Source organism: Balaenoptera musculus, chromosome 14 (assembly GCF_009873245.2).
Source record: "Balaenoptera musculus isolate JJ_BM4_2016_0621 chromosome 14, mBalMus1.pri.v3, whole genome shotgun sequence".
NCBI classification, from domain to species: Eukaryota; Metazoa; Chordata; class Mammalia; order Artiodactyla; family Balaenopteridae; genus Balaenoptera; species Balaenoptera musculus.
Window position 1 is genome coordinate 5,352,102 of NC_045798.1, and position 26,429 is coordinate 5,378,530.

General features: G+C 44.5%; 1 protein-coding gene across 1 annotated transcript in view; it reads right to left on the reverse strand.

Moving 5' to 3' along the window:
• TMEM132B (transmembrane protein 132B) overlaps positions 1 to 26,429 on the reverse strand; it is a 373,207-nt gene that overhangs the window by 176,102 nt on the left and 170,676 nt on the right. The gene's annotated exons all lie outside the window — the stretch shown is intronic.

Consider the following 26,429-nt stretch of genomic DNA (forward strand, 5'->3'; position numbering starts at 1 on the left):
CAAAAGGAATGCCACGATGCAAAAAAATGGTATGTGTGCAGGAGTTACAGGAGCATCAGCAAAGACAGATCCATCAAGACAGACATTCCACCGCCACCAAAAACTTAGAAGCAAAGATTCCCTCCAAGAGATTTATTAATCAAATCCACATATAACAGCAGGGTCTAAGATGCAATTAAAAACATATGAATGAAGGTGAAAGGATACAATGGGAGGATACATCCACAAATCATATCTCTGATAAGGGTCTAGTATCCAGCATATATAAAGAGTTCTTGCAACTCAACAACAAAAAAAAGACAAATAACTCAATCTGAAAATAGATGTTTCTTCAAAGAAGATATACGTGGCCAACAAGAACATGAAAAGATGCTCAGCATCATTAGTCAACAGGGAAATGCAAATCAAAACCATGAGATACCACATCACACCCACGAGGATGGCTATCATCAAAAAAGGGAAAATAATAAATGTTGACAAGGATGTGGAGAAACTGGAACCCCTGTACACTGGCTGGTAGGAATGTAAAATGGTGCAGCCACTGCGGAAAACAGCTTTGCAGATGCTCAGAAAGTTAAACATAGAATTACTATATGACTCAGTAATTCTACTCCTGCATATAGACCCAAACGAATTGAAAACAGATACTCAGGCAAACCCTTGTACATGCATCTCATGGCAGCACTGTTCACAACAGCCAAAAGGCAGAAACAACCCAAATGCCCATCACGTGATGAAAGGATAAACAAAATGTGATACATACGTATCATGGAATACTATTCAGCCACAAAAAGGAATGTGCTGATACACGTTACAACGTGGATGAACCTCAAAAACATCATTCCAAGTGAAAGACGCCAGACACAAAAGGCCATGTATTGTATGGTTCCACTTACATAAAATATCCAGAATAGGTAAATCCACAGAGATAGAAAGCAGATTGGTGGTTTCCAGGGGCTGCGAAGAGCAGAACAAGGAGTAGCTGCTTAGCTAACAGGTATGGGGGTTCCTTTTGGGGTCATAAAAATGTCTTGGAACTAAATAGAGGTGGTGTCTGCAACACTGTGTACTAAACGCCAGTGAATTATTCACTTAGAAATGGTACAGTTTATGTTATGTGAAATTTGCTTCAATTAAAAAAGAAAGAAAAGAAGAAAAAACAGGTGAATGGACCCTCCCAGGAGCGACTGAAACTTTAAAAAAGGAGGTATCAAAATCCAAAAAAGACCCAAAGAAGGGAATCCCTAAAGTCAGAATTTCAAGCAACAGGAGAGAATGTTCTGGACTCAAGGGTTGTCCTAAAGCCCCTGATTTTGCTGCCTACCATAAGCAACCCTGGGGTGGAATTAGGGGACTCAAATACTTGCATATCTAATTAAATTTTTTAAAGTTTCTGCTTTCTGTATTCCCTTCTTATAGGACCTTGCACAGATGCTAAGACATACACCTGCTCACTCTTGCATTTGGCGTTCCTGACCCCCTCCAGAGATTCAGGCGCCATTCTTTGTCCCAACTAGATGGTTCTTCCTGTTGAATTCTGGTGACTACATATGCTAACTCCTCAAAGCTTTCTTTCTTGCCATCACAAAGTTCCCGGAATTAATTTATGCAAGCCATGAATAGAGGCGTCCCATTGTGTCCCTGTTTCCAGCCATTCCATCTTGCTGCCAAAGGGGCAACTGGAGAGAATGTTCCAGAATGCATGTCTCCATAAGCAGAGTCCTCCCACTGTCAAGAGCACCTCCTCATTTCTACCAGGACTTGCCACTTTAATGGCTTATCACATTCTTCCACATACACGGATCACAGAGCAATTTGACCAAGCATCCCCATGGTCAGGATTATTACTATTGTTCCCAATGTCCTGATGATCAAACTGTGACCCTCACACCCCCAGAGGGAGCGACCAGCTGGAGGTCACAGAGCTAGACAGTGACAGAGCCAGGATTAGAAACCAGATCCCCTGACTCCAAAACCCGCTCCCCTTCCCTCCTACTCTGCCCCATGCAGAGAATTCACTGCAGAGGATACAAAATTAATGCACAGAAATCTCTTGCATTCCTATACACTAATGATGAAAAATCTGAAAGTGAAATTAAGAAAACACTCCCATTTACCATTGCAACTAAAAGAATAAAATATCTAGGAATAAACCTACCTAAGGAGACAAAAGACCTGTATGCAGAAAATTATAAGACACTGATGAAAGAAATTAAAGATGGTACAAATAAATGGAGAGATATATCATGTTCTTGGATTGGAAAAATCAACATTGTGAAAATGACTATACTACCCAAAGCAATCTACAGATTCAATGCAATCCCTATCAAACTACCACTGGCATTTTTCACAAAACTAGAACAAAAAATTTCACAATTTGTATGGAAACACAAAAGACCCCGAGTAGCCAAAGCAATCTTGAGAAAGAAAAACGGAGCTGGAGGAATCAGGCTCCCTGACTTCAGACTATACTACAAAGCTACAGTAATCAAGACAGTATGGTACTGGCACAAAAACAGAAATATAGATCAATGGAACAGGATAGAAAGCCCAGAGATAAACCCACACACATGTGGTCATCTTATCTTTGATAAAGGAGGCAAGAATATCCAGTGGGGAAAAGACAGCCTCTTCAATAAGTGGTGCTGGGAAAACTGGACAGCTACATGTAAAAGAATGAAATTAGAACACTCCCTAACACCATACACAAAAATAAACTCAAAATGGATTAAGACCTAAATGTAAGGCCAGACACTATCAAACTCTTAGAGGAAAACATAGAACACTCTATGACATAAATCACAGCAAGATCCTTTTTGACCCAGCTCCTAGAGAAATGGAAATAAAAACAAAAATAAACAAATGGGACCTAATGAAACTTAAAAGCTTTTGCACAGCAAAGGAAACCATAAACAAGACGAAAAGACAACACTCAGAATGGAAGAAAATATTTGCAAATGAAGCAACTGACAAAGGATTAATCTCCAAAATTTACAAGCAGCTCATGCAGCTCAATATCAAAACAACAAACAACCCAATCCAAAACTGGGCAAAAGACCTAAATAGACATTTCTCCAAAGAAGATATACAGATGGCCAACAAACACATGAAAGAATGCTCAACATCATTAATCATTAGAGAAATGCAAATCAAAACTACAATGAGATATCACCTCACATCGGTCAGAATGGCCATCATCAAAAAATCTACAAACAATAAATGCTGGAGAGGGTGTGGAGAAAAGGGAACCCTCCTGCACTGTTGGCGGGAATGTAAATTGATACAGCCACTATGGAGAACAGTATGGAGGTTCCTCAAAAAACTAAAAGTAGCACTACCATACGACCCAGCAATCCCACTACTGGGCATATACCCTGAGAAAACCATAATTCAAAAAGAGTCATGTACCACAACGTTCATTGCAGCTCTGTTTACAATAGCCAGGACATGGAAGCAACCTAAGTGTCCATCGACAGATGAATGGATAAAGAAGATGTGGCACATATATACAATGGAATATTACTCAGCCATAAAAAGAAATGAAATTGAGTTATTTGTAGTGAGGTGGATGGACCTAGAGTCTGTCATACAGAGTGAAGTAAGTCAGAAAGAGAAAAACAAATACCGTATGCTAACACATACATATGGAATCTAAGAAAAAAACAAAAAAGGTCATGAAGAACCTAGGGGCAAGATGGGAATAAAGACACAGACCTACTAGAGAATGGACTTGAGGATATGGGGAGGGGGAAGGGTAAGCTGTGACAAAGTGAGAGAGTGGCATGGACATATATACACTACCAAACGTAAAATAGATAGCTAGTGGGAAGCAGCTGCATAGCACAGGGAGATCATCTCGGTGCTTTGTGACCACCTAGAGGGGTGGGATAGGGAGGGTGGGAGGGAGACGTAAGAGGGAGGAGATATGGGGATATATGTATACATACAGCTGATTCACTTTGTTATACAGCAGAAACTAACATACCATTGTAAAGCAATTATACTCCAATAAAGATGTTAAAAATAAATAAATAAATACATACATACATACATATAGCAGTGTGTGCGTGTCAATCCCAAACTCCCTAACTATCTCTTCCCCAGAAGAAATACATTCTAATTATTTTTGCCTTTGGATGGTTCTGAAGCCCCAGGCATTCCTACCTGCCTAGGAGAGCTGGATGCTTCTAAGGATGAAGGTCAGGGAGGTGGTGGAGTTAGTGATGATGACAATGAACTAACTGTGAGAGTTTGGATGCCAATCACTGAACATCTGTGACTCACTTTCCTCATCTTCAAAATGTGTGTAATAATAATATCTACCTGTAGTGTTGTTTGTATGAAGATTAAGTGAATCACTGTATATAAAGTGCTTAGAAGAACACCTGGGACAAAGAAACTGATCAGCGTTAGCTATTATGATTTTTCTCACCATGAACTACTGCATACTCTCCAGAGATCATACACTCAGGCATCAAGCCTCCTCCCTGTGAGATGTCCTTTGTAACTGCTCTAAGTCTCCACGCAGGACCCCAGCCACCTCCTCTCTAGATATGATTTCCCTGATCTTACTCCTTTTCCTTGGCAGGAAATTCCTCTCATATCCCAAGATGGAGCAAACCCTCCATTTGCCGTAGTAAATCCTTTTATTTTATTTTTTCCATAAATGTTACTCTACACTTGAACCCTCGACTCTTTGGGTTCAAAGGACACCAGTGTGCACCTGACAAAGTCTCAGAAATTTTCTGTGATTGTAGTTGACCAAAGAAATAATCCAATTCTGGTTCATGTCTAGTCTCCTTCAATGTCCAGAAGTGGGACCAGCTTTAGAAGTGGCTCACCACAAAGGTTCAAATGATGTCCCCACTTCCCTAGGCACCTGAGTCTGTTCAGGTCTCACATATGTGGGTTTTGTGCACCGACGGGCTCTCTTCTTGTGGTCACAGTGTGGCTGCAACAGCTCTGGATCTCACCTCCTCATCCACAAGGGAAAAGCAAGACTCTCTCTCCTAGAACAAACTCCTGGAGCCAGGTTTTCATTGGTTGAATTTGATTGAGTACTCAACCTTGGACCTGTAACTGTGGCCTAGGGGGGTGAAAGGACAATGCTTATTGGTTTGCCCAGTCAACGACTGTCCTGCACTAAGAGTGAAATTAATCCATCTGAACCACGTGGGAGGGGTTAGCAGGGAGTGGCTCCCAAAAGGAAATTCGAGTTACAACAGAAGAAATGGATGGTAGGAATCAAAACCACAAGCTTGAAGCCAAATTATTGAGGTTCTGCCTCCCTCCTACATACAAGTTATAAAATTGTTCCAAAATCCCAGTTCTTGGTCCAAATCCTTCCCAATTTTAGATTCTATTTGTTGGAACAATCTAAGCCCAGAAAAATCCATGTCTTGAATATTCATTAAGTTTGTTTTAGAGAAATATTTTTAGGCTTGGTGATATTCTTAACTCTTGTTATTTAAAAACTACAATAATCTAAACCTTGTGACAACGATTAATGGTCTCAGCCCTGTAATGAGCTTGAGGGATTTGGGGGCTGATCAAGGGAAAGATATGACCACAAGGTGGCAGTAGCATGCAACAAGCTTTACCTAGGCAACAACTTGACAAGTTTGTGTGATGCACAAGTCCCTCATAGCCTAAGACCTTCCAAATGACATGGCATGAGGGCACCTAGCCAGAAGGGGAGGAGGGCAGGGAACCCCAGGGAGAAGAGGATCAGAGAGGGCGCTTACATGTCACTAAGCAGCACTGTGGGATGTCACCAGGTCAAACAGCTCCAAAGGGCAGCTGCAGCTTGAGGTCTATGGCTAACAGACATTGGGAAGTTTTTCAGGGTATGCAGAGCAGGCTCTAAATGGCTAAAATAGGCTTATTTAGGGTATATTGAAAACAATTAGATGCGTAAAAAATTGAGTTTGGCTCTTGAGCTAACAGGTCCCAGTCTGCTATGAAGAAATAAACAACACAGGGGCCAACCTACAGGGACCATCTCTGGCTCATTTATATAACAACTACTTCCTGACATTCACAAAAAAAACTTACATTCATACTTTGATAGGGTCTTCATTATACAACTATTTGTTATCTGTATTCTTGAAGTTAAGGGATTACACAGAGGAGAATACATTGGCAGACTAAGAAACTATCAATACTTGTTGATGAACTGAGCCTTAAGGAAATCAGTCCCCACTGTCACTTGACCCTTGGTTGACGGTGACACTGACCGCAGCCCTGCTGCAGCATCTCTGCCTTTGGTAAGGGTGGGCTGTCAGGCTCTGCTGATCGTCAGCTACAAATACAACGCAAACGCAATGCACATCTATTGCAAAGTGAAACCGCTGAATCTTGTAGCATTGGAGGACTGACAAATGCCAGCAAAGCTACTGAGAAAGAGGACCCAGCAGAGATCCACCAACCACCCCTCAAGACATATCTACTGACAGTTCACAAGTGAAGAAGGGAAAATCAACAAGAAAAGATAAGTGCTTCCAAAGAGAGCAGTCTGCATAGCAAGGCAGAGTGAAGCTCTTGGGGAAACTGGGGAAGCCCTGAAATACTTCCGCTAAGTTGATCCTTTTTGTGACCCTGTTGGCAATGTCAAGTGTGAAATGAAAAATGCAATACTGTGCAGTTATATAAAATTGGAGGAAAATAACAACAAAAAATTGTCAACGGGCAATGCATGCTTCGTTCCGAGCAGCACAGAAAGGGAGTTACTGAGCCTGAATTTTGTTTACTGTAAGATAAAACAAACTTGTTTATCTTTATTTCATTTCTCAAGGAAGAAGAAAAATCCCAATCGCATTTCCTTTTTCTCAAGATTTTCTACATGATTTTACGTTCCCATTTACGGTGGATTAATTTTCATTGGCCAAATATTCTCAAATTAAAGAAAAGCTTCCCATAACTAACCTGTAGCTTTAAATGGCAATGGTCTAAAAAATGCATATTTTATGGTGTGTAATACGCTAACATTCTGTATTGGCCAGGAGCTGGCTTCCTCGTGGTTCCTAAAACAGCACGTGTCTTCCTGTCTTTAAACCTTTGCTCTTGCTGTTCCCTCTGCCTGGAAAGGTCTCCCCTGACACCCACAGGACTCACTCCCTCATCTCCTTCAGGTTTGGGCAAATGTCATCTCTTTGAGCTTTTTCCAGACCACCCAATCGAAAAAAAAGCCCTATTTAACACCCCGAAACTTTGCTTCCCTTGTTTATTCTCTGTATTCCCCCACTGGATGGAAGCACCAGGAGAGTGGGGAGGGTTTTTTTGGTGTTTTTTTTTTTTTAATGTTTTGTTTCCTGCATTATCCATGGTTCTGAGAGCCACGCCTGGGAAACTGGAGGTGCTTAATAAATGCTCGTAGAATGAAAGGTCTCCATCTAAGGTGCCATCTGTCTCTGGGTGCTCCATAAATATCAGACTGAGGACTGAAGATGTCCAGTAAGGGACAAAAGCTACCAAGGTCACAGGAGGGAGGCATTGGAACCCTATGGACCAGAGGTTCTCGGGCTTTTAAGCACATCAGAATCACCTAGTTACAGGTATCTGGATCCTCCAAAGATTGTGATCCAGTAAGTCTGGGGCGGAACCCAACTGTGCTATGTTTTTCAACAGGCTGCCATTCTGATGCAGGTGGCCCCCAGAACATTCTTTGCATAAGAGCGCTTGGGACACATTTCAGACAATCACATTCTGTCAAGGAGAATAATGCCAGGGAACATCTGGTGTTCGAATCACTTTCTGAGATAAGCCCAGCCCTGGGCGCTGGAGCACTTTCAGGATGTGTAAAGATACTTCTAATTTGGACTCCCCGGCAAACCACTTTCTCTGTGATAAATTAACCACAGAGAGAGATGCGCGCCTCTCCCACTAGGCACCTGGAGGCTGGCAAAGGCAGGCTCTGCTGAGAGCTCATTTCAGACCACGATTTAAACTTGGAAAGATTACAGGGCAGGGGAAAGAGTCAAGGCGAGGAGGCCACCATGCTCATGACCACAGAGCAGGTGGGGCTCTCTCTGGTCCAGGTGGCTGAACCTGGATGTTGAGGACAGATATTTTTGGTCTCAGTTAGAAAGAGAACAGGAGCCAGCTTGAAGGACAGACAGACCACCAGTGCTGGAAAATCACATCCAACAGAGCAGACTGTTGGAGGGCGTGGATTTCAGCCCCGAGAACAGGGACATGCAAAGTGGGACCTTTATGCAAGTGAGAACGTTCCCAAAGTAACACATGCTGATTCCCATGGGGCTATCTCCCCTCTCTTGTCTCACTTTTTAATTTAATCTTTCACCGAAGAAAGTTAAAAATTAAGCAAACTATACGTATAGCTTTTGACAAATTGGAAATTTGACAAATCACTCCCGTCTTCACACTTCCTAAGGCATTAAGATAAGCACATCCAAAACCCTGCCTTGGCCCCAGACATCCAAAACCAGCAACAACAAAAAAAATGACTGGATCCAGCCTACAGCGTGTCTGACTTAGCCACTTAATTGTTTCTGGTCCATACCGTGTGTGGCAGACAAACTCTGGGGTGGTCCACGATGACCCCCGACTCCGGGTGACCATACCTTTGTTGAATCCTTTCCCCTTGAGTGTGGGGAGGGCCTGTGACTTGCTTCTAGCTGGAATAGTATGATAAAAGAGATGAAATGTCATTCCATGGTTCCACTCCATTTTATAAGACTCCACCTTGCAAGCAGACCAGCTCCAGGCAATCTCTCTCCCAGGTGTCTTTGAAGAAGTAAGCAGCCATGTTGGGACACCCATGTGGCAAGGAGCTTGGGCAGCCTCTAGCAGCTGAGGGCCAACAGCCAGTAGAAACCCAGGGCCCTCGGTCCTACAATAGCAAGGAAATACACTCTGCCACCAACACCAGTTCATACGGAAGCCGATTCTTCCCCAGTCGAGACTCAGATGAGAATGCTGGCTGGCATTTAAAGAATTTAGGGGGATTTCCCTAGCGGTCCAGTGGTTAAGACTTTTGCCTTCCAATGCAGGGGGTGCAGGTTCGATCCCCGGTCGGGGAGCTAAGGTCCCACATGCCTCGGGGCCGTAAAACAGAAGCAATATTGTAACAAATTCAAGAAAGACTTTAAAAATGGTCCACCTCAAAAAGACTTTTAAAAAATTAATAAATAAAGGATTAGGGCCAGGATGCTAATTGCCCTGCTGTGAATGGAACAGTCCTGCCCCACTCCACATGCCAATAGTGCCCCCACGAAGAAACACCGTAGACACCTGATTTTTCAGCCTCTGTAGAGATAACATCCCCACCACCACCTGCCCCCAACACAAATGCCTGGGATCGCTTTCCCTGGCAAACTGGACCCCAGGCTGAGCGGCAGACACTCCCTAACTGCTCTGCCCTTGTCCCCATGTGGGGCACATGCTTATTCTTCAGTGTCAGTGCACCTGAGGGGAAGCAGCCCCCTACACATTCGGGATGTGCCGCGTCACAGCCATGAAGCCAGCATGTGCCACAATTTCAAGACCATTATGGTGGCACCATCAGGAATACAGTCTGGTCATCCACTTTACTTCTTGGCAAAGCCCCAAGTGTTGGCTCCCACCATGAAACCCAGTGCACCTTCAGATCACATTTAAACGTCTGACACAACAAAACACAGAAAGCTTTACCCTCTGATTCCCAACCACTGCCTCTGATCATCATGTCCCACAGAGTGAAGTCAAAGACAATGTGCGTCTCTCTGGTAGCAGAGCTGTTCAATACACACACACAAAACAGAGAAACACACACACACACACACACACACACACACACACACCCATGAGCGACCCACGCGGCAGGGGCAGGGAGGTTGATAATTTCTCAGGGCCCGATTAATGGCTTCTCACGATCCAATTAACAAGGTAATATTGTTTTATGGGAACCTAGGATTAGTAAATGTACAGCCATTAAGAACCAGAAATGCTTTTGAAATGAAAGGGATTTTCGAAAGCAGATACAGTCAGCCTCAGGGCTTTGGAATTCAAATGTGACTGAGAAGTATTTGATTTAATTTAAGGTCTACACACTGCATATCTACCACATGTCAGGCATTAACCACCTACTATGTGCAGGAGAAACAGACAGCCCTACTAAACAGACAGACAGAATAGTGAAGTTAAGACCACATTTCTGACTTAAAACTTGGACTCTAAGAGAGAAAGAAAAAAGGACACAAGAGAACACACCTGGACTCCTGCTGTGTGACCTTGGAAAAGTCATTTAGCCTCTTTGTGCCTCAGTTTCCTTATCTGTAAAATGGGACTATTAATAATAGTACTACTGCACAGTGTCATTGCAAGGATTAAATGGAGACGGTATACACAAAATGCTTAGAACGGAGCCTGGCATATAGCAACTATGCAGGGTTCACTATGCTGGTGGTGGTGACAGGAATGCCCACGTGGTGACCCCATCCCAGCTCTAAATGCTGACATTTCAAAGAACCATCCCTTGGTGTTAAAATGCTCCAGAGACAGACTGAGAGGTGCAGAAAAGCTGTCACGAGAGTTATCCAACAAGCTCCCAACCCTGGTCATCGGATCCACAGAAGACCAGGTGGACGAGTCTACCCAGCACCCATCCTCCTCTTCTGAGGCAGCTCCTACCTGGACTTCCCTTGGGAGCGACTTATGCTCAGTCCAGGTATGTCAGGCTAGGCTGACCCCACCCTTGGCTTCAGGAGTTGGTATGTGTAGCCATTCAAAGCATTGTGTCCTCCTGGACAGTGGTTGGTTCAAGAAGGAAGCATGTGACCCAACCAAACCAATCAGCATATCCCATCCCCTGAATTGATCGGCCCAGAAACAGACACGTCACCCAGAATGTTTCAGGGAGAGGTGAGCCCAGCTCTCTTTTCACTAAGCAATAAGTGTTGCAAGAGCCCACCACCTGCCTGAGAATGAAACCAGCAGGGCAAAGCAAAGGTAAGAGGTGGAAAGAGATGGCTTTCCGGTTACACTGTCTAAACACCTGGATCCAGCCAGACTTGAGGTTGTCTTTCAGTTACATGAGCCAGTAAATTCCCTTCAAGCCACTTTGAGTTGGGTTTCTTCTATTTGCATTTGAAAGTGCACTGACAAAAACAGCCAGGTTCTGACATTTCTACCACTCAGAGTACCAAATAAAATCCTCCCAAAGTTCACAGACGATACACATATAAAGTTACCACCTGTGATACAAGGACAGGAGAACAGATGGTGAAAGGATGTTCAATATTTCCAAGTCCTTGTGAGCACAGAGAGCAAATATTAAATAAAGGGAATCTACAGAAACAATCAGAGATCCTCTCCCTTTGTGATATCCAACCTAAATATTAATAAACAAAGCTAAGGTATAAAAACTCAATTCATAACTCAAAAATAACCTGACCTTTTATGGAATTAAACTCATTTTCTGTCAAACCTATTTTTTTAAGAATGTTTAGTGATATAAATTTTCGAATGCCTAGTAAAGAATCGTTTCCTCATAGTAATTTAAAGCATTTTGTGAGCCACTATGAATTTTTTTCCTCTCCAACCTGGACACAAGCAAGGGATCACCCTGTTACATTGGATATTTCCTCTCCATGAAAACTTGTCAGTAATTTTCAGTAACTTGGTATTTACAGCTCCTGAGAAATAAATTCTCTCTCTCTCTTCCTGTCACTCACACACACACACGCACACAAATCCATTTTCCCAACTTCATCTATCTTCTAGAGTATGATGATCCACAAAGTTATTTTTACAACACAGAACTTTCTAAGTCCCAAATGCATAGCTAAATAAACACTTGAAATCACCTCTTAGAAGTCTCAAAGGAAAATCAAACTCAACACATCCCAAACTGAACTCACGATCAACTCAGCCAAAATAAAAACAAAAACCACCTTAATTCTCTTGTCCTCTTTGAGAAAAGACCACTCTCTTGGTTCAGGATGCTATAACAAGATACCACAGACTGGGTGGCTTAAATGACTGAAATTTGTTTCTCGCAGTTCTGGAGTCTAGGAAGCCCAAGATCAAGGTGCTGGAGATTCAGTTCCTGAGAGCCCTCTTCCTGGTTTGCAGACAGCTGCCTTCCAGCTGTGTCCTCACATGGCAGGGAGCAGAGGGGGGAAGAAAGCTCTCTCGTGTCTCTTCTTATAAGGGCACTAATCTCATCATGAGAGCCCCACCCTCACGAACTAAATGTCTCCCAAAGGTCCCATCGCCAAATACCGTCGCACTGGGGTTTGGGATTTTCACAGATCAATGCAAGGTGGGGAGGCAGGGGGACACAGACATTCGGTCCATAGCAACCACCATTCAGTCCAGGGCAACCACCATCCACCAAATCGCTGAAACGAGAAACATGGGCGTCAACCTTGACAGCCTCCTTTCTGTAACTGCCTCCCATATCCAGTCCATCAGCAAGTCCCCTGCCATCGTCCTTGTGTGTGTCACTGCTGTAAGCACCCTGCAACCACTGCTACAAGCCACAGAGCAATCAGGGTGAGCTGCTCCAAATCCTGAGCCATCAAAATTCCGAGCTTAAAACTCTTCACTGGTTACCACCTTTGTTAGAAAAAGTCTGAAATCCCACAAGACCCTGCATGGTCTGGACCATGATTAAGAGATCACAGAATTGCCCAGCAGAGGCAGTGGCTAATAGCGTAGTGGCTGAAAGCACAGACTCTGGAACCAGACTGCCTGGATTCAAATCCTAGCTCTAGCATTTATCTACTCTGTGATCTACTCAACCCCTCTGAGCCCCAGTTTCCTCATCTGTAAAATGGAAGCACAGAAGCCATCTCATAGGTGTCGTATGAGGATTGAATGTCAAGCACTTAGCAGGTGCAATTTTAATTCTCTCTTTAGGATCGTGGCTCTGTGATTTCCTACTGGTCCTTCTCAGTTCCTCGGAAGCCCCAGACTTTCCCTGCACCTGGCTATACTGGTTAGTCTCTGTTTCTCCTGCAGACCCTTTTTCTATCCTTCTCTTCTTGTCCAGTACCGCTAGAGGCTGACAGCTGTGCACAGAATCAATGGAGGCCCCTTGTCCTGCCTCTGGCTTCCAGTTGGGTTCAATCAATAGAAGGCACAGCAGGAGATTAGATGGTACGAGAAGAGAAGTTGGGGTATTGATACCCCTGGCTTCTCCCTGCTGGTGACGGTGGCTGAGATCCCCTCCCTATGAGCACAGCTCCTGTGGTCCAGCCCTGACCTCCAATCTCCGCTCTCCCTGGGTTCCTGCAATTCCTCCCTAGCCTTGGGCCAGTTACCACCTTGACCCTGCCCCCACTTAGTCAAAGCCCCTCCATGAAATTCTCTTTGGGGTACCAGCTCTTTCCCACCTGAACCCTGAATGCTTTGGGCCTTTGCAAATACTCTTCCTTATGCCTGAAACTTTTCCCTCACACCACCCTCCACCTCCAACTATCCAGGTCATTCCTTTCCATCCTTCAATTCTTAATCAACACCTCCTCAGGGAAGCCTTCCCAGGTACACAGGACTGAGTTAGTTTTTTTCTTTTACGGCACCTCGATTTTCCCTTCCCAGCACTTATCACAGCTAATATTAAATAATTATCATCTGTGTAAGTTTCTATATACATTATGGTGCCCGAGACTGGAAGACTCACACCAGCAGAGACCACATCGGGCTTGTTTGATCACATCCTCCACTTCCTACGCTGCTTTGCACACACGTGGTACTCAGTGCACACTTGTCGAATTAATCAATCACACAATGAAATGCAGTGGGTCCCCGTAACTGGACTGACCGGGCTTCATCCAACACAGGAGGAAACAGAGCAGTGATGTCCAGGCCAAGCCACTTTTGCTTCTCAACCTAAGGCAGGTGCGCTCAGAAGAGGCCTACGCCCGCACCTCTCTGATGCTGAGATGGTTGCTAATTACGAAGGCTCTCTAGTCAAACGTGGTGTTGGAGCCTCGGTGGCAAATTCGGGCACAGAGGCAGGCTGAGCCTGGCAGGGAAGCCGGCGTGGATTCCGAGGCCCCGGGACGAAGTCTGACCCCGTCCTCGTGTGTGGCTTATAGTAGCCACAGAAACAGTGCCTCACGTTCGGTTACCACCCGAATGCTTGCCAAGGACTTTCACACGTATTTTCTCATTTGTTCCTCGTGAAAACCTGTGAAACTGCCACAGAGAAATGATTCACACGCCCACAATCACACAAGTGGGCAGACACAGAACCGGGGCTGCATCCCTGTGGTCACGGGTCCCAGCTCACGGCTCCTCCCAGGAGGATGCCAGCCAGCCCCGCCCCCCAGGACTTTGCATCCTCCGGGCTGTTTGTCAGGTGAAGTGCTCCAAACCTCTTCCAGGGTCCCTTTTATCCAGATGGAAAATGGTTGAAAAAGCACTGCAACAGAGGAGTTAAGAGCACACCTCCAGACCCCGATGCCTTGGTTCAAAGCCAAGTTCTGCTACTTTCTATCTGTGTAAGTTAACACTAATTATTTTAACCTCTTTGGGCCTGTTTCCTGTCTATAAAATGGGGATAAAGTGCCCACTTGGATGGTAGCCTTCAGTATTAAATGCGTGAATGTATTTACACCCCACAGTACAATGCCTGACCTGGCATATGGCAAACAAGTGTGCATTCACCCCCTCTGTGCACCTTCTAACCATCATCAACCTAACCTGTCCTCATGAAATAACAGCTAGCCTTGGGGAGAGGTGGACATCTTATTCCACTTTGTTCCACCTCCCACCGGCCCGTGGATGGGGGGCAAGACATGTCATAGGTATGACCCTCAGTCCACAAACTCATTATTTTCTTTACTTCCTAAAATTCAAATTAATTTTGATTCTCAGCCCCATTTGGCCAGGCTGGTTTAAAAATAAACACTGAAGGTAGTCTTGCCTGAGGTTTTCTCCTCCGCTCCAGGGATGGAGGAGGGGTGGGATTCTGTGGATGGACAAAGATGGGAGGGGGCAGAGGCTATGGGAACTTCCGTTCTTCACCGACTGTCCCTGAGATGTCCGTCACGGCGGCTCCCGTGGCCCCTCAGGTCAGGGGTGGGAGTGGGCGTGGGGGAGTGTCTTTACTACTTCTCTGCCAGCCTTGGGGCTAGGAGGCTTCTAGAAGGCTACCCAGGTCCCAGCTCCTCTGACCCATGATTGTAAACTCAAGTGCCTCCAGGGACCAGGCAGGTATAAAGGTGAGTAACTGGACAGGTGGATACTACAGTGAACAGGTAACTAACTCACATGCCCCAACCTAAGGGGATGCCCGTGAGAAACCTCTGCCTTCAACACGTCGAAGGAGCCCTCTGGTAACAAGCCCTTCCACCCACTTGGTTGTGCCCCGTATGTAACTCCACTTCGTATCCACTGAAATGCAGCGGCTCTGCAGCCCCGAGGCTGCTCTCTGGGAGGTGTTCCCAGAGCAGTTTCTGCTCTCTCCACCCCAGGACAGTGTTCCTCCATTTACTCAGCCCAGGAGCACAATCTCCCAAGACCACGCTGACACAGAGTCAAGCACAAACACACACACGATCCTTCAGTCAAATCCCTGTTTTAATGCTGCTGTGACCAAAAAATGAGCCATTAGTTCAGATCCTACAGATGCAGAAAAGCTGGGTGACACATCAGTTATCGACTGCGGTAACTGTGGGAGCGTCAAAGACCAGGGAGACCAAGGTGCAGGCGACACTGCCTTGCTTGGCGTCCTGCCAGGGACAATTCTGTCCTCTGCACACAGACCAGAGACCCATCTGTTCTTTGATGAATGAACAACCAGAGAACCCCGCTGGGTACCTGTGTTCTAGGCTCCTGTATTTCTAGCTGTGTCTGTGAAATAAGCTCCAAAGTTACAGAGACTTGGAAAGTGAGAAGCAACCATATTTCTTAATCTTCCTTTCAAAAGCGAGACTTCCTACGCAATGGGTCATGAACGCACCCTGCGGGGGAAAAAAGCAAGTACTGTAAAGAGACCAGATTTCTGTCTGCGATATTCAAAGCCATGGATAACGCAGCTCAGGGTGTTCAGAACTGTCTTAGGCACATTCTCTCCTGTCCAGCAGACTCCTTAACTGTGTGTCATCTCTTCAGAAACAGCCTTCAGAGACAGATTATAAACATTACACATCCACGGTGTGGAGGAAAGGGAACCCTCCTACACTGTTGGTGGGAATGTAAATTGATACAGCCACTATGGAGAACAGTATGGAGGTTCCTTTAAAAACTAAAAATAGAACTACCATACGACCCAGCAATCTCACTCCGGAGCATGTAGCCAGAGAAAACCATAATTCAAAAAGATACATGCACCCCAATGTTCACAGCAGCACTATTCACAATAGCCAAGACGGGGGGCAACCTAAGTGTCCATCAACAGAAGAATGGATAAAGATGATGTGGTACATATATTCAATGGAATATTACTCAGCCATAAAAAAAGAATGAAATAATCCCATTTGCAGCAACATGGATGGGCCTAGAGATGATCATACTAAGTGAAGTAAGTCAGACAAAGACAAATATCGTAAGATATCAGTTATGTGTGGAATCTTAAAAAATGATACAAATGAACTTATTTACAAAACAGAAATAGACTCACAGACATAGAAAACAAGCTTATGGCTACCAAAAGGGAAAGGGGGGGAAGGATAAATTAGCAGTTTGGGATTAACGTATACACACTACTATATAAAAAATAGATGAACAACAAGGACCTACTGTATAGCACAGGGAACTATATTCAATATCTTGTAATAACCCATAATGGAAAGGAATCTGAAAAAGAATATATATATAATTGAATTGCTTTGCTGTACACCTGAAACTAACACAACATTATAAGTCAACTACACTTTAATTTTTTAAAAAATACACATCCAGAGGCATATGAGACAAGAAGCCCCAGGTCTTAGAGAGCTGGGGATTTATTTCAAACTTGGGTAACAGTTGCTGTGATACCAGCTAGATCATGACACTGCTTGTTGCGACACCAAAGCTGCATCTCCGAGGTGCCTTCATCTGGTGAACTGTTCTTACCTCTGCAGAAGCAAAAACTTAATCAGATAGGACTGGATCTGGGAAAACCCTCCCCCTTTCTATTCCTCCTAAAAGCCAAGATTATTCCCACCCCGGAGCCTGACACTGGCTGTGCCCTCTCAGCTCTCCCGGTGCTCTGTCATTATGCCCATCTCACTGGATTCAGCCTCTTCACTCATTGATGTACCCTGTCTTGTGTCCACAGGCATTTTAAACAGCAACAAACAAATCATTAAGTAAAGAACAAAAGGCAACAAACTGTTAAGAACAAACATGCAAAAGCAAGTAGAATCTACTAATTTGCTCTTCTGTGATGGGCATTTTTTTCATTAGCCGGCAATGCTACAAAATCACTTTTTTTTTCTTTTTTACTGGGGTATAGTTGTTTTACAATGTTGTGTTAGTTTCTACTGTACAGCAAAGTGGAGTTCCCTGTGCTATACAGCAGGTTCTCATTACTTACCTATTTTATACATATTAGTGTATAAATGTTAATCCCAATCTCCCAATTCATCCCACCCAACTTTTCCCCCCTGTGTTTGTTCTCTACTTCTATGTCTCTGTTTCTGTCTTTCAAACCGGTTCATCTGTACCATTTTTCTAGATTCCACAAAGATGTGGATGGACCTAGAGACTGTCATACAAAATCACTTTTAATACACCGCTCCGCGATTCAGAAGACATCAAGAGTCCCAGTGCTGACCCGTGTCCAGACCATTCTTGGCCAGATATTCTCTCTCCTCACCAGCGAGCTGACCTTCCCTGCCTCCCACTGTGGGGCCATCTGGACTTGGCTCCATTCAAAACCAGCAAGTACTCCAGTTCTTGTTTGGCGCAGAAAATAGGACCACCATAAACACCAGAACACCAAGGGCCTCACCTATGAGGATGTAAGCTCCACAAGATCAGAGAACTACATCCTTCCCCACTACAGAGTCAGCACAATAACAGTACATCCTTCCCCACTACAGAGTCAGCACAATAACAGTATCTGGCCAATGGAAAGCACTCAAATATTTGTTGAGTTAACAAATGAATGAATCTCCCACAAGAGAAACAGTATATGACACTGATCTGCCTCCCATGGGTTAAATGAAAAACATACTATTAAGACCCTGGCATTCCTTGGAAACTTGTTCAAATAAATCCCTCGTATTTCTTTTAGTTGCCAAACCTACTCTAAAGTACAGGAAAGTCACAACAATAATGGTGTTTTCCCCTGGGAAACTGTAGCCTGAGAGTTACATCAGGTCTGTGTGGAACACAAATTTTATCGGCATCTGTTCTCATGTGACCTAGAACATTCTAGCTCCCTGTTACTAAAAAGGCTCCTTCTGGACAGAAAGTGCAAGGGCATCAACAAACACCAACAATAGGGTCCATCAGGCAGCCTCCAGCTGCCAAGCCCCTTGGCAGGATGGGAAACAAGGGGCTCAGGGGGGCTTCCCTCGACAGCCCAGAGGTGGGAAGCAAAGAGCTAGGGGCCAGGGTCCCGCCACCCTTGGACATCCAACTCTCAAGAGGCCACATACAGTTTTTTCATCCCATCAGACGTAGTCAAGGAAGGAACAGAGATAAAAACCAAGCTTTCATCTCGCCAAATTTTAAAATACTTGCAACTCATTCAATTTTTTAAATGCCTGAAATTAAATGTTTTTTTTTAAATTTTATTTTTAACTGTGTTTTCAGGACGTGGGACAAACACCTAAGGGCACATGAGAATATCTTAGGTGGCATGACAAGGACATAATATTAAATAATATTGAGTTGGAAAAAAGAGAGTTTCTAATTTTTATCAACCCTTTTGAATAAATCAGGTGGAAAGTTCCAGTTGAGTGTCTTAATGTCTTTAACCCCCTCTAACACTTGCAAATCTCCCTTTTAAACAGAGAAAACTAATGAGCCCCCAAATCAAGGCATTTTAGAGCCTGCCACCATCTTGCTTGAATGTTACAACACTGGCTTTTGTGCATAATTATTATTACAGTTGCCTTCTATTTACAGCAAATGATACTGGTTTTCCATTTATAGAAGAGATATAAAGTTCCTGTTATAGGTAAATTCAAGAAAAATATGAGCTGATTTAAAGAAAAATATTAATTGAATAGCAGTACTGGTGTTACGTACAGGCAGAAGAAATAGTGAAATCTCATGGGAAAAAGACAATGCCAACTGCCCAGTCTCTCTGGTCAGGATTCCCAAGGTAAATAGGTTTAGGTGATAAACTCATTCCTACCATAGCTACACATTTATTTTAATGTGCACTAGAAAAAAAAAATAAAGCCAGAAAATCAAGAGATTAATCTTCTGCCTTAAGGGAGTAATATAAGATTTTATTTTGAGATAAATGTATTGCCTCCCAAAAAATGGGTATCAATTGAAATGAAAATAGTAAGGGAAAAAGAGTTTGGGGTGGTGGGTAGGGATGGGAAAACTGGAATTCTGGGAAACGTCAGTTCCAGGGATGACCTGGACCAGCTCTCACAGGCAGCCTCACACCCTGCAGCCAACCTGCAGCTGCACCCAGGGGTCTTCAAGCTGCAAATCAAAGAGGCAATTTTCTACCACAAGAAAGCCCTGTCTGGCTCAATTCAGCTGAGGGCAGAGGAATCTGAGAATCCCACTCCAGGTTAGGTTTGCTTAAGAGCTCAGAAGAAAGAAGGAAACCTATCTGGAGGAGGAATCGAGCTGCTGAGAAGGAACTGAGTTTGTCTTCAGTTGTCAAAGCACTCCGCTGGGGAACACAACAGCACCCTGCCTTCACCTGTCTACATCTCCTCTGTCTCTGCCGCTGGTGAACAGCCAAGAATGGGAAGCCACAAACAGAAAGGATTTTCAAGCAAAGAGAAGGCAAAGAAAACAGATTTTTCAAGAGCAAAACACCCACAGCTTTCACAAATTTAGACTGAGCTAGAATAATCTGAAGAGTGGTTCAACCCTGAAACACATTTCAAGAGCAATGTTATCAAACTGGGCTTTAGTGGAATTTCTGGGCATCTGATTACAGCCATCAAACCACTTATCTTTCCTGGGCTTTTAAACATTTCAAGGGCCTCTGCATTTGGGGTACATCTCAGCTGTTCTAATGGTTTTATGATTAAGAAACTGAGGCTCAGAGAAGTGAAGTGACCTGAGTAAGGTCCTGAAAAGCCAGGCCTAGAACTCAGATGTCCAACTGCTAGGTGTCTTTTTTCTCCGCCATCCAATATCATGCTTCATTAAGAAGGCAGTAAGAATGCACTTCTTCATCCTCTTGCACCAAATGTCCTGTTAAGAATTATCATTCAATATCCTGGGACCATCTATTGGAATGAAAAAGATAAAACCAAGTGATCTCAACTAGAAAAATAAGAGATGGTAAACTGCACTGAGAAACTACATTTGCCTTTGAAGAAAAGGTGAACCATATCTTACTTTTGTCACTGTTTTAGGAATCTAAAGATATTGGGGGCACAATGGAAATTATTTATGTTTACTATAAAATCATGTGATAATAACCTAAAAAGTCAAACACTCAAGGAAGTCTATAAGTTACAGTTCTTTGCTTGCACACAATAGAAACCCCATCTGGCCAGCTCATGAGAAAGAGATTTATAAGCGAGAGTGCAGGGTCATATGGCAGTTCTATTTTTAGTTTTTTAAGGAACCTCCCACTACTGGGCATATACCCTGAGAAAATCATAATTCAAAAAGAGTCATGTACCACAATGTTCATTGCAGCTCTTTTTACAATAGCCAGGACATGGAAGCAACCTAAGTGTCCATCGACAGATGAATGGATAAAGAAGATGTGGCACATATATACAATGGAATATTACTCAGCCATAAAAAGAAATGAAATTGAGTTATTTGTAGTGAGGTGGATGGACCTAGAGTCTGTCATACAGAGTGAAGCAAGTCAGAACGAGAAAAACAAATACTGTATGCTAACACATATATATGGAATCTAAAAAACAAACAAAATGGTCATGAAGAACCTAGGGGCAGGACAGGAATAAAGATGCAGACGTAGAGAATGGACTTGAGGATACGGGGAGGGGGAAGGGTAAGCTGTGACAAAGTGAGAGAATGGCATGGACATATATACACTACCAAACGTAAAATAGATAGCTAGTGGGAAACAGCCGCATAGTACAGGGAGATCAGCTCGGTGCTTTGTGACCACCTAGAGGGATGGGATAGGGAGGGTGGGAGGGAGACACAAGAGGGAGGGGATATGGGGATATATGTACATGTATAGCTGATTCACTTTGTTATACAGCAGAAACTAACAGACCATTGTAGAGCAGTTATACGCCAATAAAGATGTTAAAAAAGAGAGAGAGAGACCAGGCATCTCACAGAATGAACGGGAAGGATGGAAATCCAAATCCAGAAATGGGCCCAGATCCAGGGCAGGTAACTGGCAGGACTGCCACCAAGACCATCCGACCAGAATCACCAGACCCCACCCAAGCATCCACTTCGGCTGGCACCAAACATCACGTGTATCTGTGATCTGTAGTAACTGCACTTCCCACAGACATCCAGAATTTCCCTCCAGAGCAGATGCATACCACTCGTAGACCAGCCAGTAGGAGGAACTGCAAATTTGCCCAACCCAGTCCCCGTATGAATTATGCATGTGAACACACACACATGCATACGCACACACACGTGCACGCACGTACATACACGTAAGCACACGCGGACAGAGCAGACACGTGTGAAGCCTCCCTCCACAACCCCGCCTCTCAGGCCCCCCGATTTCAGCACAGCCGTGGTGGACAGCTCCATGTGCCGATGCCTGTGGCTTTTCACCAAAGTGTTCTTGGCTTCTCTGATGTTTCCTCCCAGTTACTTCCCCAGGGCAATATCCAACCAACTGGGATGGACACCAGCAGGTAAACGCTCCAGCCACCCCATCTTCCAGCGAGACAATTCTGAGGTGCCTTCTGCACAGCTCCAAGGATGGATGAAGCCCCCAGGGACCCCCTCCGTGCAGCTTTATCAGTCTCTCCTCCTTCCCTGCCCCACTTTCCCCACCTCACACTTCTGGTTTCTGCCATCATCTCCCAGATGAGCCACCTGGGCCCCAATTCCTTGTCTTAGGATCTGCTGGGGACCTACACGTACATCTTACGCTCACTTGTGCACCAGGCAACGTTCTTCACAGAAGAAGGTTAGGGCCTTGGACTCCCCAGCAGGTTGGAAGTTGTGTGGAATATAAACCCCTAATGTCCCACCAGACCCGCTTATGAGTGCCCCGAGCTGGGACAGAGTTGAGGCAGACTTCAGTTTGGGACACAAACTATACTTGGTAGCGAGGCTGACACATAAAATCAGCACCTCCCTTTCTCTCCCCAGATCTCTTGAGGCAGGAAGAGTCTGCTCAGGAGACCAGGGACAACCCTGAGCATTTCAAACAGAGGAGAGCTTCCCCGGTGGTGCAGTGGTTGAGAATCCGCCTGCCAATGCAGGGGACATGGGTTCAAGCCCTGGTCTGGGAAGATCCCACATGCCGCAGAGCAACTAAGCCTGTGCACCACAACTACTGAGCCTGCGCTCTACAGCCCGGGAGCCACAACTACTGAGCCCACGTGCCACAACTATTGAAGCCCACGTGCCCTAGAGCCCATGCTCCACAACAAGGGAAGCCCCCGCTCGCCACAACTAGAGAAAGCCCATGCGCAGCAACGAAGACCCCATGCAGCCAAAAATAAAATAAATAAATAAATAAATTTATTTTTAAAATTAAAAAATAAAAAAATAAATAAAACAGGAAATTTAGGTGGGAGGAAGAGTGGCCCAAGGTGGACACAGCCATCTGGACGTGCCACATCGCATCTGCAGGCCGGCGTGCTTATTCTGGGTATAGTGCAAAGCCATCAAAGCAGAAGGTGGGGATGACCTGATTGGTGTGTACTGAAGGCCACTCTGGTTGCTATGGGGAGAACGGATGCGTGGGGCAAGAGGGGAGACTGGGAGGCCAGTTAGGAGAGTATATTGCAATACTCTCCAGGTCAGAAGCCATGGTGGTTTGCACAGGGGTGGTGGAATTTGAGACAGAAAGAAGTGGACAATTTCAGACTATAGTTTGGAAACAGAACCAATGGGAGTGTGAACTACTGTATCTCCTTAGCCTGTACAATCAGGACCTTAGCTATAAATGGCTTTCTAGGTAACTGTTCTTTTGTAGAAAGCGGAAGTGGTTCGTTAATGTCACACATGCAATAAATAGGAGAATAAACATAAGTGAAACAAAGACATAAGTACACACATACATAAAAACAGAGGAAGTTTAATCCAGGGAAGGGGCGACTCCATTATGTGTATCTGAGAAGTTCAATCAAGATTAGCACAAATTTTATATGTGGAATCTAAAATAGGACACAAATGAACCTATCTACGAAACAGAAACAAAATCAGGGACGTAGAGGACAGACTGGTGGTTGCCAAGGGGGAGGGGAGTGGGAGAGGGTAGGAGTGGGATTTGGGGATTAACAGATACAAAGTGGTATATACAGGATGAATAAACAAGGTCCTACTGTATAGCACAGGGCACTATATTCAATATCTTGTGATGAACCATAATGGAAAAGAATATGAAAAAGAATGTATATATATGTATAACTGAGTCACTTTGTTGTACAGCAGTAATTAACACAACATTGTAATTCAACTATATTTCAGTAAGAAATAAATTTAAAAATAGATCAGCACAAGTTTGGGATTGATATATACACACTGCTATATACACACTACTATATATAAAATAGATCACTACTAAGGACCTACTGTATAGCACAGGGAACTCTACTCAATACTCTGCTATGGCCTATATGGAAAAAAAAATCTAAAAAAGAGTGGATATATGTATATGTACAACTGATTCCCTTTGCAGTACACCTGAAACTAACACAGCACTGTAAATCAACTATACTCCAATAAAAACTAAAAAATAAATAAATAAAATAGATAACCAACAAGGACCTGCTTGTAAAGCACAGGGAACTCTACTCAATACTCTGTAATAACCTAAATGGGAAAAGAATTTGAAAAAGATACACGTATATGTATAACTGAATCACTTTGCTGTACACCTGAAACTAACACAACACTGTAAATCAACTATACTCCAATATAAAATAAAAATTAAAAAAAAAAAAAGACTAGCGCAGGAGGAAGCTGCTAGACCCCTAGTCTAGAAGGACAGAAGGAGGAAGTAATGGTCCCAGAGCCAGGGACCAGGGTCACCTGAAGAACGACAGAACCACAGCGGGCTCATCCATCAGAAGTGCAGCTGCTGCTATAGATACCGTAGGCGCCCGGAGCAGAGCAAAGGGGCGGAGTACACCAGGCGCTCCCTTCCCCTTGCCCTCCGGCCCTTGGCCAGTGCCTCGCACCGGCTGCAGCCAGCTGAAGGGAAACGGAGACCTGCAGGGCCGGCCCTCTGTGATACAGGCAGAGCAAAGAAAGCTCCAGAACTGGATCTGAGGGCAAGAGCCAGGTACCACACTCCAATCACCGTGCTGGGGCTCAACCCACAGATCCCTTCGGTGCCCGCAAGGAGGGGCTGAGTTCCCTGCCCACTGTCGTGGGTGGAAGGGTGGCTCCCCAAAGACAGGTGCCCCCAGAACCTATGCGTGTGACCTTATTTGGAGAACATAATTTGGTGAGGATGTCAAGGTGAGATCACTCTGGATAAGGTCGGGCACTAAATCCAATGACACGCGTCCCTATGAGAGAAAAGAAGACACAGAGAGACCGGAGAAGGGAGGACCGCATGAAGACGCAGGCAGAGACGGGACCCGCGGAGCCATGAGCCAAGGAGCACCAAGCATCGCCAGCCACCACCAGAAGCCAGGAGAGGAAGTGATGTATCCGCGGTTAAACTGAAAAACCAATATCACTTTCCATAAAGAGGAGAAACCCCTAAAATAAGTACAATAAAAAACAATGTTACTGGGCTTCCCTGGTGGCGCAGTGGTTGAGAATCTGCCTGCCGATGCAGGGGACACGGGTTCGAGCCCTGGTCTGGGAAGATCCCACATGCCGCGGAGCAACTAGGCCCGTGAGCCACAACTACTGAGCCTGCGCGTCTGCAGCCTGTGCTCCGCAACAAGAGAGGCTGCGATAGTGAGAGGCCCGCGCACCGCGATGAAGGGTGGCCCCCACTTGCCGCAACTAGAGAAAGCCCTCGCATGAACCGAAGACCCAACACTGCCAAAAATAAATAAATAAAGTAGCTATTAAAGAAGTAAACCTTTAAAAAAAAAAAAACAATGTGACTGAATTCTAGCCAGCCGCTGCTGCCTGCCAGAGGCTCCCAACCTGGGGTGTGGACTCGCACTGTTCAAAGAAAAACCAAAACCAACCAACAAGGAGATCAGCAAGCGGTTAGGGGATGCAAGGGACTTTGGAGCATCAAACAGAGACTATCTCCTTGACTGAACCAGGATAGAAAGAGGAGGCAAAAGGAATCAACTCTCACTGGATAACTCAGTGTTACCTAAGCACCTACGTTTAGTACTTGAAAACCTACACTCATCTCGGGTGTAGCCTGAAATAACTTTTCCCCTGAACTCGTAGTTCCCAAAGTGTAAGGTACAGACTGATTTTATGTGGTATCTAAGATGAACTTAAAGGGAAAAGTCATTCCAGAACCTGGTAACTTTTGAAGTAAGTGAAACAACAAAGTTAAGAACTCACGGGAACACAGAAAGTGCTTGAATTTATGTGTGGGTCTCACCGAAGAGTCTAACCGCTTTCTCTGGACTCCAGCGTTACTATGGGAACATGAGGCAGTAGCCAAACTTTCTAACCAGGTGTGACAGGATGTGATGTACGCTCCTTAAAGGCAGCCTCTGCCTGCTCACCAACCCCAGGATGCTAATTAGGTAACGTAGCTGACATCCACGTTCCTGAGTCCCAATTTAAGTTCTTCATGTCAGGTGACCTTCTTTCAGGATAAAAGCAAAGAGGTGTTCCTCTCTTCCTTGACTAGCTATAATTAACTCCAAAAATACTTGTCCTCTAGCAATGAAGGACTGGCATTGGATTGAGATCAAATAATAAGGCAAGGCACGGGCACTCCTTCTCCCGTGGAAACTCACCCCCATCTCCTAGTCTTTGAGTGCCTGTTGCATATTTAAATGAGCTTGTCCACGGTGATCAGAGATTAGATTCAGAGTCCGAGACCAAGTTTCTTAGAGAAAGCGACAATGAGCTGGATTATTCATACGTGCATACACACACAGAGGTGGCTTTTTGTGTGTGTGTCTTAGCTCAAATATTATAGTACATTGTGTGCAATCCAGCTGCAGTCCAATTTCTGACACAATTTCCATAATAGCAAAATTTACGTACAGATGGCAAATAAATAAAACTTTTCTGCCGCTTGGTCTGCCGTTCTTACGGTCAGCAAATCCTATTAGGGACTT